The sequence below is a fragment of the Haemaphysalis longicornis genome, unplaced genomic scaffold (genome assembly GCF_048455015.1).
Source record: "Haemaphysalis longicornis isolate Haplotype H1 unplaced genomic scaffold, Haemaphysalis longicornis Haplotype H1 scaffold_12, whole genome shotgun sequence".
Lineage (NCBI taxonomy): Eukaryota > Metazoa > Arthropoda > Arachnida > Ixodida > Ixodidae > Haemaphysalis > Haemaphysalis longicornis.
The window spans coordinates 93,980,374-93,992,760 of NW_027526225.1; the positions used below are offsets into that span (position 1 = coordinate 93,980,374).

The window sequence follows — 12,387 nt, forward strand, 5'->3', positions numbered from 1 at the left end:
TTTTTTTTTTGGTGGGTAGTTCTCTTTAAGGAATTGCAAATTGTTCTTCGCATCATTTTTCGTACCTGGACTGGAGTGGTACGCTTCAGGTAACTTTTAGCCGAGGCACATAGCAGTCTACACTACACTGCAGGGATTGTCATTTTTCAAAGCGGTCACTCAGTAAAGTGCACTGGTACAAACAAGGCTCTCTGCGTTCAGATTGAGGGTACGATGGCTGAAATTCGCGTCACACTCGCAAGCCCCGCATGTGCAGTGAATGTTTGAGTGTTCCAATCGTTCGATAATCGAATATATGTTTGTGCATGTGTATCAGTAGCACCAAAAACGTTCATTCAACCCGAATTTGCTACCACGTCGAAACTACATGCGTATCGTGCGTCTGGTGCAGAGGCATAAGCAATGCTGGCCGCACATGGGGAGCGTTTAAGCACTGCAACATTCACTACCGTCTCCGAATAATTCGCGGCCACGCGTGTTGCTCAGTTAAATTTTGTATTGGGCTCTCATTGTGTGGATGAGGGCACCCCGCACAAGAGCAAATGCTTCAAAAAAAAAAAAGTGGGTCTCCTCTGGACTGGAAGGTCTCTTTCGAGTAGCTTGTGTAGATAATTGCACAGCAAAGAATACACTCTGTTAAAAACACGACTTGATGTAAATAAATATAGTTCTAGAAAATATGCCGCTAGAGAATAGATGGGAGAACAGCCTTTTCTAGATGGTTAGATCACACTGAAAGTTTTTTCTTAATTTTTCAGAAGAGGATAACCTCTTTCTCATCGCAATACTTTTTTAAGCACTGGCTATTGTCATTATTGGCAGTAATGCATTATTGTCATGTTTCACATTTTGCGGCCTATACCAATGTGTGTCATTTTTGAAAATCGTTTCAATGGGTTTAATGTCAATGTGAGCACAACCTTAAATCTGGTTCCCTAGGCTTCCCTAAGACATCGCGGCCATTATTAAGGACTAATTAGATTCATGTGTTGAAGGAAAATAATTGTTGCCGTGATATTGACGGTACCAAATGAAAACATGCACCGACACATGTGGGCTTCAAGCATTGAACCTGGTTTAAGCTGCAATCACCTAGAAGAGACTTTAAAAACAAAAAAAAATTGCTTCACTTGTATTGTTGTTCAGCAGTTCATCACAGCCTTTCCAGCCTCCTTTGGCAGAATTATTAGGCTGTGTATAGCGTTCCGTCCGGAGGAAACACAACTCGCGTTGAGAGCAGTCTTTCTTGATTTTTACCCATCCAGCCAAACCGCTACCGCTCACTGACTAGCCAGAATCACTGATAATTATTAATCATTATTAATAATTACAGATGATCGGACTAACTCTAGCTCAATCTGGACAGATCTCCAAGTCGCCACCCGACGCCCGCTTCACAATATTTCAGCGAGAGCAGTCGGTCTTGATTTTTACCTAACCGGCCAAACCGCTTCTGCTCACTGACTAGCCAGAGTCACTGTTAATTATTAATCACTGGTAATAATTAGAGGAGATCGGGTGTAACTGGCGATGGCTACGTCGGCCTTGGCTCCAGCGAGCGGGAGCAGCTCGGCCGCTTGAGTAAAAAACCAAGACCTACTGCTCTCATCGCGTGAATTGTAAAGCGAGCAGGAAGTTTTGCTATTACAAAACGCTAACCACGGCCACACACACACAAAAAAAATGGAACCAGGGCCTACAACGTTCGTAGTCAGCCGCGGAACCACTACACCAAATCCCAGAATGAGAAATGGCGGCTAATTGGCTGGTTTTGATTTGGCGTTCAGTCTGGACGGAACTTTAGCAGTTTTTAGCATTCCGGCTGGACGGAACGCTAGGCAATCCCTAATTGTTAAGGCAACGTTATCATCATTTAGGTCTGCGCTTTGTCACAGAATCGTGGAAGCAATTTGCCGTATAGCAATGAGAGCTCATCTCGGCACCTTTTTACGCATACATGAACTGGTCATAATGAACGGCATCTACTTCCAAAGAGAGAATTGAGTTAGAAGCTTGATCGTTGACATTGTCACTATGCTGTGATAGTCACTTCGGCCATCCTTACATCCAGGTAATGTGGTATTTTAACGTTCTCATATTTTCGCTTGGAGTGTGAAGAACACCTTGCTCGACACCTTAATATCGCATTTAGAACTTTGAAGGATTAAGGCTAATGCAACTTGCTTGTTGTTTGCCACTCACTTCTATCTTGCAGGCTACTGACTGTTACACCTTGCAGTGGAGATCAGCTGGCATGCCCTACTTGGTGGATGGACCTATCTGGATGGACCTCTCATCAGATGTCACTGGCGGTTTTTCAGGTTGGTTACAATAAGTGAGCACCTAGTTCTATACAATTGTAGTGCAATGCTATGACGTTCACTGTGGAATTCAGTTACCAGAACTTGCCTAATTTGACCGAGAGTGCAGTGCTTTGGTCTTCCAATAGCACTGTATATATATGCTGGTCGGCATCTTCATTTCAGCAATTCACTGCTCTCCGAGTTTGGAATCAGTGAATTTGGATGTATTGTATTTAACGTCTATGTATTGTTTAACATGGACCTTTGCTGCCATTGTAAATTGAACTGCTGAAACACAAGCACGAAGGTGGGAGTTCTTAGTAAAAAAGAGAACTAGGATGCACATGATGCAACATTTAGAAGTGACACAGCTGCTTGATATCCCCTTTTTGGTGCAGCCCGCCGAATGCTCCTCTCCGCCTGCGAGAACGATAGCTCTCTTTTCCTCCGCCGCGTCGCCTGTGGTGCACGCTATCGGTGATGCGGTGGCGTCAATTCGGAAAGTGGCCACACAATCAGCCATCCGCGCTACAGTTCTTGGTTCGGCTGTTGTGTTATTGCGCTTTGTCATGCTTCACTTGAGACACCTTGCTGAACAGGCTGCAATCACATATTTACGAGGAGTAGATGCATGGTCCTTAACATGGTATTGCACTATTCAGCTTGTTTTACTGGAATTTTCGATTCTGTAGCGTGTTCGTGACCTTTGGGCTTTTTCTGAAGGAACTTTGGGCTGCTGATGACGACAGGCGAAAATATCAAGGTGGCGTGGGACAGCTTAATTTTTTCCAGGTTCGGCTCAATGTGTGATCAGCTTAGGAGGCAAACTGGGTTCACAAGTGACAACTTTTATTGGATCTTAAAGAGGGCCTTGAGAACAAAACAGTCCCTAACTTTCTGCATTCCATCAAACATCCCCCTCTCTCTTTCTAGAAAATTTGTTCTAAGGTTCTTAATGAGGTGGTTTGGTCAAATAAAAGGAACGATGGGTCATTTTGCCGCGCTGGATGTAGTAAAACATGCTGATGTTGTAGTGTGTTGTCAACCGACATGCCTAGAAACATGGCACTGTTTGTCTGGTGGCTGTCTGTGACAATACGGATAATGAAGCACCCCACCTCTTACACAGTTGAGCACACTAAAATTCAGGTTACGGAGCCGGTCATGCTTCCTGTTCCCGGTAAAAAAATACCCTAAGGGGATAACGTCACCCGTGGAAAGCCCCCGCAGGACAAACCAGAGGAGCCTGCAGGCTAATTCAGTGGCACCACCGGTTCAAGGTTCACAGCTTATATCAAGGCCAAAATATGTCGACTTGGCAGCCATAAATTACTTTTTCCTGTATTGACATTTCGTCAGTAATCAGGCTGCAGTATGGTTCTTTTAGTGACCGCAAGCTTTGTCCCTCCACTTGAAGCCGTTCCTTTATTAGGTTTATTACTCGAGTCTCTTGCAGAAGGTCCGACAAGATTTTTAGTGTGCTTTGACACGGCAGCTTCAGCAGTTTTTTGCCCCTCACATGCTCGTATCCTTTACAAGAAGTCGCCTTCCACAACACTTTGCCGCAACGTGGGTTCCTGTCTAGTCAGCGCGCCTTATCACTATTGATAATCTGTTCCATGGCAAATTTGGCACACCCGCTCTCGTTCTTGTGCGGCTTCCGAAAGGGTCTTTAGTGCTTGCACAGCTCGGTTGTCCTCATAGTATTGAACTTTCTCTAAATTCATCACAAGTTTGCTGAAGTTTTTGCAAGCGTTCGTTTAGTCTGCACTTTCATGTCAAGACTGTGTGCGTTTCTTTTCGTCGCTTCAATGCATCCAACCAGGTTAATGTCATCTGGCCTTCTTCACTTTTCAATTTAACGTGTTGCTAACCTTCAACACACTCGCCTGAAGCTACATTTTTTTGCGCCTGGTATAAACTGGCTGCGCTTTGAGCATAGAATTCTTCTAGACGTGGGTGTTTTGCTTCTTTCCCACCTGCTGCTAACGCATGTTCTCTTGAAATTCTCGGTTGCATGCATGCACGCTTGCATCTTACTAAAATCCTTTCCCGGGAAAGGCATTGCCACCATGCGATGCCTTTTAGAGCAGTGCCAGTCAAGAGCACCCTTCCATGACCTGAAGGATGGTTTTCACTTAATTTGTTGAAAATGTTCTTTTTCTGCAGGCTTTCTATTTTTATGGCAAAGAGGAAGGGCAGAAGCAAGGGACCACATCGGAGTGACCATCTCAGAATGTTTAAGGAGGTATGTGAAATGTGAATATACATTTGTTTTGAGTTGATCTGGATTGTATAAGCTTTAGTGTGTAACTCAGTTTTTTTTTCTTTTCAGCTGCCCACCTGTTCGAAGATAGTCACCATATTTGATATTTAATGATAATATATTCAACGTTAAAACCAAGTTTGTTTTGTGTAATATTTTTAAGCACCCCAGCACACACCTCTAAGCTCTCATAAAATGGTTGATAAGTTTTCAGAGCATTGTAGCAGGATAGCAGAAAAATGATCACGACATGAATGGACAGAGCAAAACGCATAGGCAAGCTTACTTATTTGCTGCAAATCTTATTTCATAAATTTATTCGCAAGAAATGAAACCAGTTTTTAATTAGCATTGCATACCACCTTTCCTTTTCATGTCGTCATCATTTTTGTGCAATTTCGCATATCTGCCGTCATACCGTCACTCAACCTGCCAGCATCGACGCTACCATTGCTGTCAGCTACCGACGCATGCCGTCAGCTACCGCCGTACCGACGTCTACCAGCATGCCGTCATCCATCACCCTACCAGCATGCAGTAATCTGCCGTCATGCCATCACCCTGCCAGCATGCAGTCATCTGCCGTCATGCCATCATTAATGCCATTACCATAATCCACCATGTTGATGTTTGATGGATTCCATCAACTCCACATTTTCAAGAGGGAGGTGTTGTTTCGGTGCGGAAATCAATCAAATTGCAGAGTGCGATACAAAACTGAGGTATTGACGCCTGCGCCTCTGAAACCTAACTGGTAGACTTTGTTTTGTGTCGGCGGTGCTTTATGTATCATCGTGTTCTATCTTTAGATCAAACTTTTGGTTCTGCGCTCGTGTAATTGTTAATCCTTACTTTCTTGCGGGCCTTAGCTCTGAGCTCTACTTTTTTGTTGTTGAACATGTTCAACCAAGACACCCGTATTGCCACTCTAATACTGTATATACACCCACGCGAATAGAGAGTTTCTGTGAGAGAACGCTGCCTATTTTTTACAAAGAATTCGACTTGCAAGACATGAAGACCCAGTTAAACTGCCGGGAAATATCTTTTTTACGCGGCTGTTCTTGCGACGTCTTTACGTCTGACGCCATCGGCAGTTTAAAGGGATCGTGGATCCTCGGCGTTTCTGTGGAATGAAATTAAAGCCCGATCGCTTTGATAGAGACGCATTCGCACAATGAAGCGAATGCTTCTCTCAACAAACATTATCTTATGAAGGCGAGTTGAGCGCGGAAATATAAACTTTTCCTCGGGCAATATTCTTCGGGCTAAGGATGGGACAAAAAAATATAGTGTATATGCTGTGGCTTGTATTGTATGCAATCGAAAAAGGAAGTGCCGGTGGGCAATAAGGTACGCCGCAAGTATGACTTCTTTTGAAATGGCTTACTTGGCGAGGGATTTTCAGAGCCTATTCGACCATCATATACAAAAGCGAAAAAAAAGAAGAAAATCCCTAGAGCACCTAAGCACTCTTTAAGAGTTGTGTATGCGAAAGTAATCAAACGACCAATCGAACGCCTCAGACTCTTCGCTTCCGTTTCGTATTAGATGCGAAGGCATCTCATTCACCCGCCTTGTCCCTGCGTCCGGCGTCGTCGTCGTTGTTGTCGGCGTCCACCCCTCCCCCATTCTCCTCGCCGCGCCAGCTTCGCTCTCCGCTTCTCACCCCCTCTCCTCTCCGATAGCGAACATTCTCTCGGGAGGGGCATTGGATTGGATTGGATTGGATTTGGATTTGGATTGGACTGTATTAAAGTGGATTGTGTTGGATTGTGTTGCGTCATAGCCGCGGCAGACGCACTGGCGCCGGCGCGTCCCCCCTCACCGTTATGCGCGCTATAAAACGCGGTGCCTGCGCCGCTCCGCTCCATCATTGCAGCGCCGTTCCTCCGCTGTCCTACGCTGCCTTCAATGGAAACGTGCCATGAACCCCCTATGCGTCACATCTACAGAGGGGTTCCCGCGAGGGGAGGTGGGAGTTTTGTTGAAAACTCTTCGTCCGTTTGGCGCTCGAGACGCAACAGTCCGCCGCCCGCTCCCATCTTAGCCCTTTCGAATGGGCTCGATAGCCATCGATTGGATGTTTTCGCAAACGACACGTTTGCAACCTGTACTATACCCTGGCTGTATTATTTAGCATTAGTGGGTTAGTTATTAATGGTAGCCAAGGGATCCATGTGCAGAACATTTTGGCTTTCAAAAAGGCATTATCTGAAGTGCACAGTGGATTTCAACTGTAATTTAATCATTTAACGGCCCACTTGCTCTTGCGTTCGCCTTTGAATCGAGTACAACAGCGACTTGACTTCAAACGTACATCACGAAAAAAAAAGTGGAGAGAGAATTATTCCAATAACGCTAATGAAATCGCAATTTTCTGTAAATGCAGCAAAATTAGTCTGTCGCGTTTATTTTCACAGCGAAGCTGCTTAACAAATCGTAATTTTTCTTCCCTGCCGTTAAATATAATTGGAAAATTTTTTTAATTTTTTTTTGAAAAGTGACTTTTTAGTTCATTACAGCGCTGATTGCAGTCGAGCTTGACGAATGAGTGAATCGGTGACATTGATTGATTGGTTGTGGCGTTTAACGCGCCGACGCAACGCAGGCGATGAGGCGCGCCGTAGTGGAGGGCTCCGGATTAATTTTGACCACCTGGGGTTCTTTATCATGCGCCGAATTCTCGTACACACGGGCCTTTTTGCTTTTCGCCTCCATAAGAAAAGAGGCCGCCGCGGCCGGGAATCGAACCCGCGACCTCGTGCTCAGGAATCGGTGACATCGGTGCGCTCCGCGGTTATCAGGCGTAGCGCTTCGCTGCTCTTATTTTATTTATTTATTTATACATACTGTAAGCCTAATTAAAGGCTCATACAGGAGTGGTACATTGCAGATATAAAAAAAATATGACACTTTGAAATACACATTGATACAGGTAATTCAGGACAGACAATAAAGACAGGGCAGATTCACAATTTCACATGTTCACAGATTTTCAATGACACTCATATTTATACAGTGACTCGATTTTTGCAACGAAGTTATCTACAGAACCAGCTTCAACGGCTTCACTTGGCAAGTTGTTCCATGTTTCTATGGTCAGTGGAAAGTAAGAAAACTTGAAAGTATTATTACGGGGGAGGAAAGGCCTGATTGGACAGCTATGGTTGGTTCTTCGCGAGTGGTGAAAAGGTGGTCGGAGGTAGACTTCTTTATCTATGTTTACTTTGCCGTGATAAAGGAGATAGATGAACTTTAACGATGCAACTCGTCGACGGTTTATTAAGGTGGGTATGCTCGCTTGATTGCGGAGAGCCGTTACGCTTTCGTGCCGTGAGTATTTTGAGTAAATGAAGCGGAGGGCCATATTTTGTATGTGTTCTAATTTATCGATGAGGTAGGCTTGGTGAGGATTCCATACGACACTGGCATATTCAAGGATTGGACGTACAAGCGTCAAATATGCTGTGAGTTTTGCTTTAGGGGGAGCCGCTTTAAGTTTTCGCCGCAAAAATCCCAACTGCCGAAATGCCTTAGCTGATATGTTTTCTACATGTACATTCCATTTTAAGTTCTTAGTAAATGTTACTCCTAGGTATTCGACACTGTCCGTTTGAACTAAGGTATGGCCTGATAGATTGTAATTAAAGCATAGATGCTGTCTTTTCTGTGTTATAGTGATACATTTAGTTTTGGTTACATTAATTTGCATCCCCCATTTTGTGCACCAGGCAGAAATATTAGCTAGAGAGGAATCTAGTTTAGTTTGATCTTCAGTAGCCCGCACAGTCGTGTAGATTATACAGTCGTCTGCGAACAACCTAAGTGTTACTCCCGGTTCAGTGCACTCATGTATATCGTTGACATAAACAAGAAAGAGTATAGGTCCTAGAACGGATCCTTGAGGTACACCTGAGAAAACATCAAGATGGTCTGATTTGATATTTTTGATTTCTACATATTGGCTTCGTCCATGGAGGTAAGCTGATATTCATGAGACTATTTGGGAATTAATGCCGATTGCTTTCAGTTTACCAATTAATTTGCAATGGGGCACGCGGTCGAATGCCTTCGATAAATCAATTAGTATTGCATCTGTTTGTAGATTGGAATTAATTGCCGATGAAAAGTCATGCGTAATTTCAAGCAGCTGCGTTACCGTCGAGAGCCCTCTCCGGAAACCATGCTGTCTTTGATAAAGTAGATTGTTTGTTTCTAGGTATTCCATAATCGCTTTATTAATGATGTGTTCTAAGAGTTTGCAGCAGCAGCTTGTTAATGATATCGGCCTGTAGTTTTCTATTAGAAGCTTATTCCCGTCCTTAAGAGTGGGTTTTATTTTAGCGCAGAGCCAATCGAACGGAAGCGACGCAGTTAACAGCGACGTTCTAAAGATGAAGCATATAAACGGTGCTAACTGTTCTGCATATCGTCGTAAGAATGAGTTCGGAATATTATCAGCGCCCACCGATTTTTTGGTGTCAATGTTCAGTAATAAGTTAAGAATGCCTGGTTCTGTAATCACGATGTCCGGCATCGCTGGCTCCTGATAACATATGTTGCGGTTTGGCACTGGCGTTCGCGAGAATACTGACTGAAAAAATGCGTTAAAAGAGTTGGCAATAACACGGGCATCCTGAACAACAGTTCCATTCACCTCCATTTTATCGATAGTGTGATCGCGTTTTGACAAATAGCGCCAAAATTTTTGAGGCTCATTATTCATGAAGCTTATTAGGGTAGTTGAAAAAAAGTATGTTCTAGCGTTTTTGAGCTTAGTGCGCAATTCACTAGAGAGCTGACGGATGGTTGCGGAGTTATCTTTGCGGTTGCGCATTCGTTGTATTTTTCGTTTAAGATGAATTATTTCACGCGTTATCCAGGGTGTTTCACGCTTCGTTCTCTTCATTTTGGAAGGAATGAAATGCTCTTCACAGTATAGTATTGCATGTTTCAATTTCTGCCACAAAGTATTTACGTTGTCACAACTATTGGTAGGAAAACAGTCCCAAATTTTTTCGAAATAATCAACTATGCTTGCATCATCAGCTCGATTATATATTTTAACCACTGTTTTTGAGTTACAGCTATTACTTCTTAATCTAGGACCTTGAAAATATAACTTTATCAGTAGCATTTTGTGGTCAGATATTCCCTCTTCCAGGCTAATTTCGGAGTTCACAGATTGCGATACAAGCGCCAAGTCGAGAACTGAAGAAGAACTTCCCTGGATACGTGTCGGCTGTTGGACTAACTGCGATAATGAAAAACTAAATACTGTGTTTAGTAGTAATTGGCAGCTAGCTGCCTCCTTAGTACTCGTTGAAAAGTTTGTCCAGTTAATACCTGGTAGGTTGAAATCACCCGTGAGTAATAATTTTGTTCTATCAGTTATAATGGTATTTAGGAAGTCGTGAAGTTGGGTAAGGTAATCAACAGAGGCGTTAGGACGCCGGTAAATGCCACCTATCAACACAGATGAATCGTTTATTTTAAGCGTGCACCAGATGCTTTCATGATTCGGTATACCTATTTCTTTATGAAAGTGTATTCCATGTTTTATCGCTATAGCCACACCACCACCACGGCCATCCCGATCTGAACGCAGAAGGGCATACGTTGCAGGCACAATTTCCGAGTCATGAATACCCGCGTGCAACCATGTCTCTGTGATTACGACTATATCAGGGTTGTACATCAGCAAAACTGCTTCCAGCTTATCCGTCTTATTAACTATGCTTTTAGCATTGAACGATAGTACACACAGCGGCACTTTTGCTTGGTTCTGTCATGCATTCGGTCTGGCGGTAGAAATAGCTTCATAGGGCCGTGCTTGGGTCAACAATACCCTCTTATTTTCGGCGGAATTCCATATGAACAAGTCGTCGTTCACTATCAGCTTGTCGAAGACAAGTGTCACCTTGTCGCCTTTATCGCGATTAGTTTTAGCGGATTGCCATAATTTACTGCGCAGTAAAGTTAGAGCAGTTTCGAAGGACACTCATTTTTTCTGTGAAGTCGTAGAATCGAAGAATTACAGGTCGCTGTTTTTCGTTATGTTTCTTTCCAATGCGGTGGACACGTTCTATGGATTTTACTTGAACACCTAGCATATCATGCAATATATCTTTCGTGACGCGCTGCTCTAGATCGGCATTTTTTTCGTCTACGGACTCATCTAGGCCAAAAATTACGATGTTATTTCTACGGCTTCTGTTCTCTAGGTCATCTACCTTCTTATTCAGTTGGGCGACTTCTTTACATTCAGCGTTAACGGATTCTTCACATTTCCTTACTTTGTCGTTCGAGTTCTTAAGTGCCGATAGCCCAGTTTCAACCTCTGAGAGCCTCTTCTGCAGGTCTTTCAATGCTGCATTGAATGAGAGCTGCGTCTCTTGAATTGCTGATATCGCTTTGGTCAGTTTGTCCAGAGGACCAGAGTCCAGAGAACCAGAATCCTGGTCCAGAGGACTAGGATTTTCTTCAACATCACCACTAAGTTTCAGCAATAAACAAATCACCCTTAAGCACTCAAGACAAGAAGCACTAACACACCGGGGGCTCGGCAGCACCACAAAACACAAGTAGTTGCTTTTAACAGAGCAACCGTGCTGCGACTTTTTACCAACCTGTACAAGGAGGAGTACTGGCGTAAGCATTGTGCTCCGGGCGGTGCCACCAAGCCCACTGAAGTGCGCGCGGGACATGTGCTGCCTTTTATGCTGCTCCGTGGACGTTGCAGATGTCGCTGGATGGCCGAAGGGTTGTTCCGATAGGCAGGCAGTAGATACGGTGTCCACGTGTGGCCGCGATAGCTGCGATGACGCAGGCAACACCAGAATAGCACGAGGCCATCGACGATGCGGTGTCACACTGGTAACCGATGCCACGTGACCAGCAGGCGCCGAGAATTCGCCATGGCCGTTTTCCTGAGCACCCAGCAGAACCTGTACAAGGAGGAGTACTGGCGTAAGCATTGTGCTCCGGGCGGTGCCACCAAGCCCACTGAAGTGCGCGCGGGACATGTGCTGCCTTTTATGCTGCTCCGTGGACGTTGCAGATGTCGCTGGATGGCCGAAGGGTTGTTCCGATAGGCAGGCAGTAGATACGGTGTCCACGTGTGGCCGCGATAGCTGCGATGACGCAGGCAACACCAGAATAGCACGAGGCCATCGACGATGCGGTGTCACACTGGTAACCGATGCCACGTGACCAGCAGGCGCCGAGAATTCGCCATGGCCGTTTTCCTGAGCACTCAGCAGAACCTGTACAAGGAGGAGTACTGGCGTAAGCATTGTGCTCCGGGCGGGGCCACCAAGCCCACTCTCAATGAAGCAATGTTCGCGGCCGTCTTTTTCTGTGATTACGCCATAAACTTGCAACATAGCAGCAGACGATGGCGTGGCGGCGGTGGCGGCAGGGAAGGTGATAACGCAACAAAGCTTGCATTGAAGCAGAGAGCCCTGCTATGTTCATAAAAGCGATGATTGAAATAAATTAATAGATATGTTAAAAAAATAGTGTGATGTTCTTTAGCTCGACATCCGCCTTTCGTTCGCTTTTAGATCACCGTTACTCGATCGCCTTGTGGTGTTGACGCCAAATTTGACCTCACGAAATGTGTTTTTCTTGTCAGCCTCAGCTACCGTTTTAATTTTTGTAGTACATGCCAAGTGTTTTTATATCTTTCTTGCACAATATTTGATACCTTGGTAGCGATCTTTATGAGTGACTCGTCAAATTACACTGCATGTCGTCATAGCTATAGGTGCAGCACGTCACTGATTGCTTACGTCGTGCTTCGCAAAAAAAAAA

The 12,387-nt window shown here is 44.5% G+C and overlaps 1 long non-coding RNA gene across 2 annotated transcripts in view; it reads left to right on the top strand.

The window, feature by feature from the left end:
* The window catches only part of LOC144162076 (uncharacterized), a 5,277-nt gene extending 570 nt beyond the window's left edge, over nt 1–4,707 (top strand). The window contains exons 2-4 of one of the 2 annotated variants that reach the window (XR_013320595.1): nt 2,216–2,321; nt 4,473–4,551; nt 4,639–4,707. This is a non-coding gene — a long non-coding RNA (uncharacterized LOC144162076). Of the gene's footprint in view, nt 1–2,215; nt 2,322–4,472 lie in introns of both variants that reach the window. The other variant, XR_013320594.1, reaches the window with a different exon arrangement.
* The last annotated feature ends 7,680 nt before the right edge of the window (nt 4,708–12,387 follow it).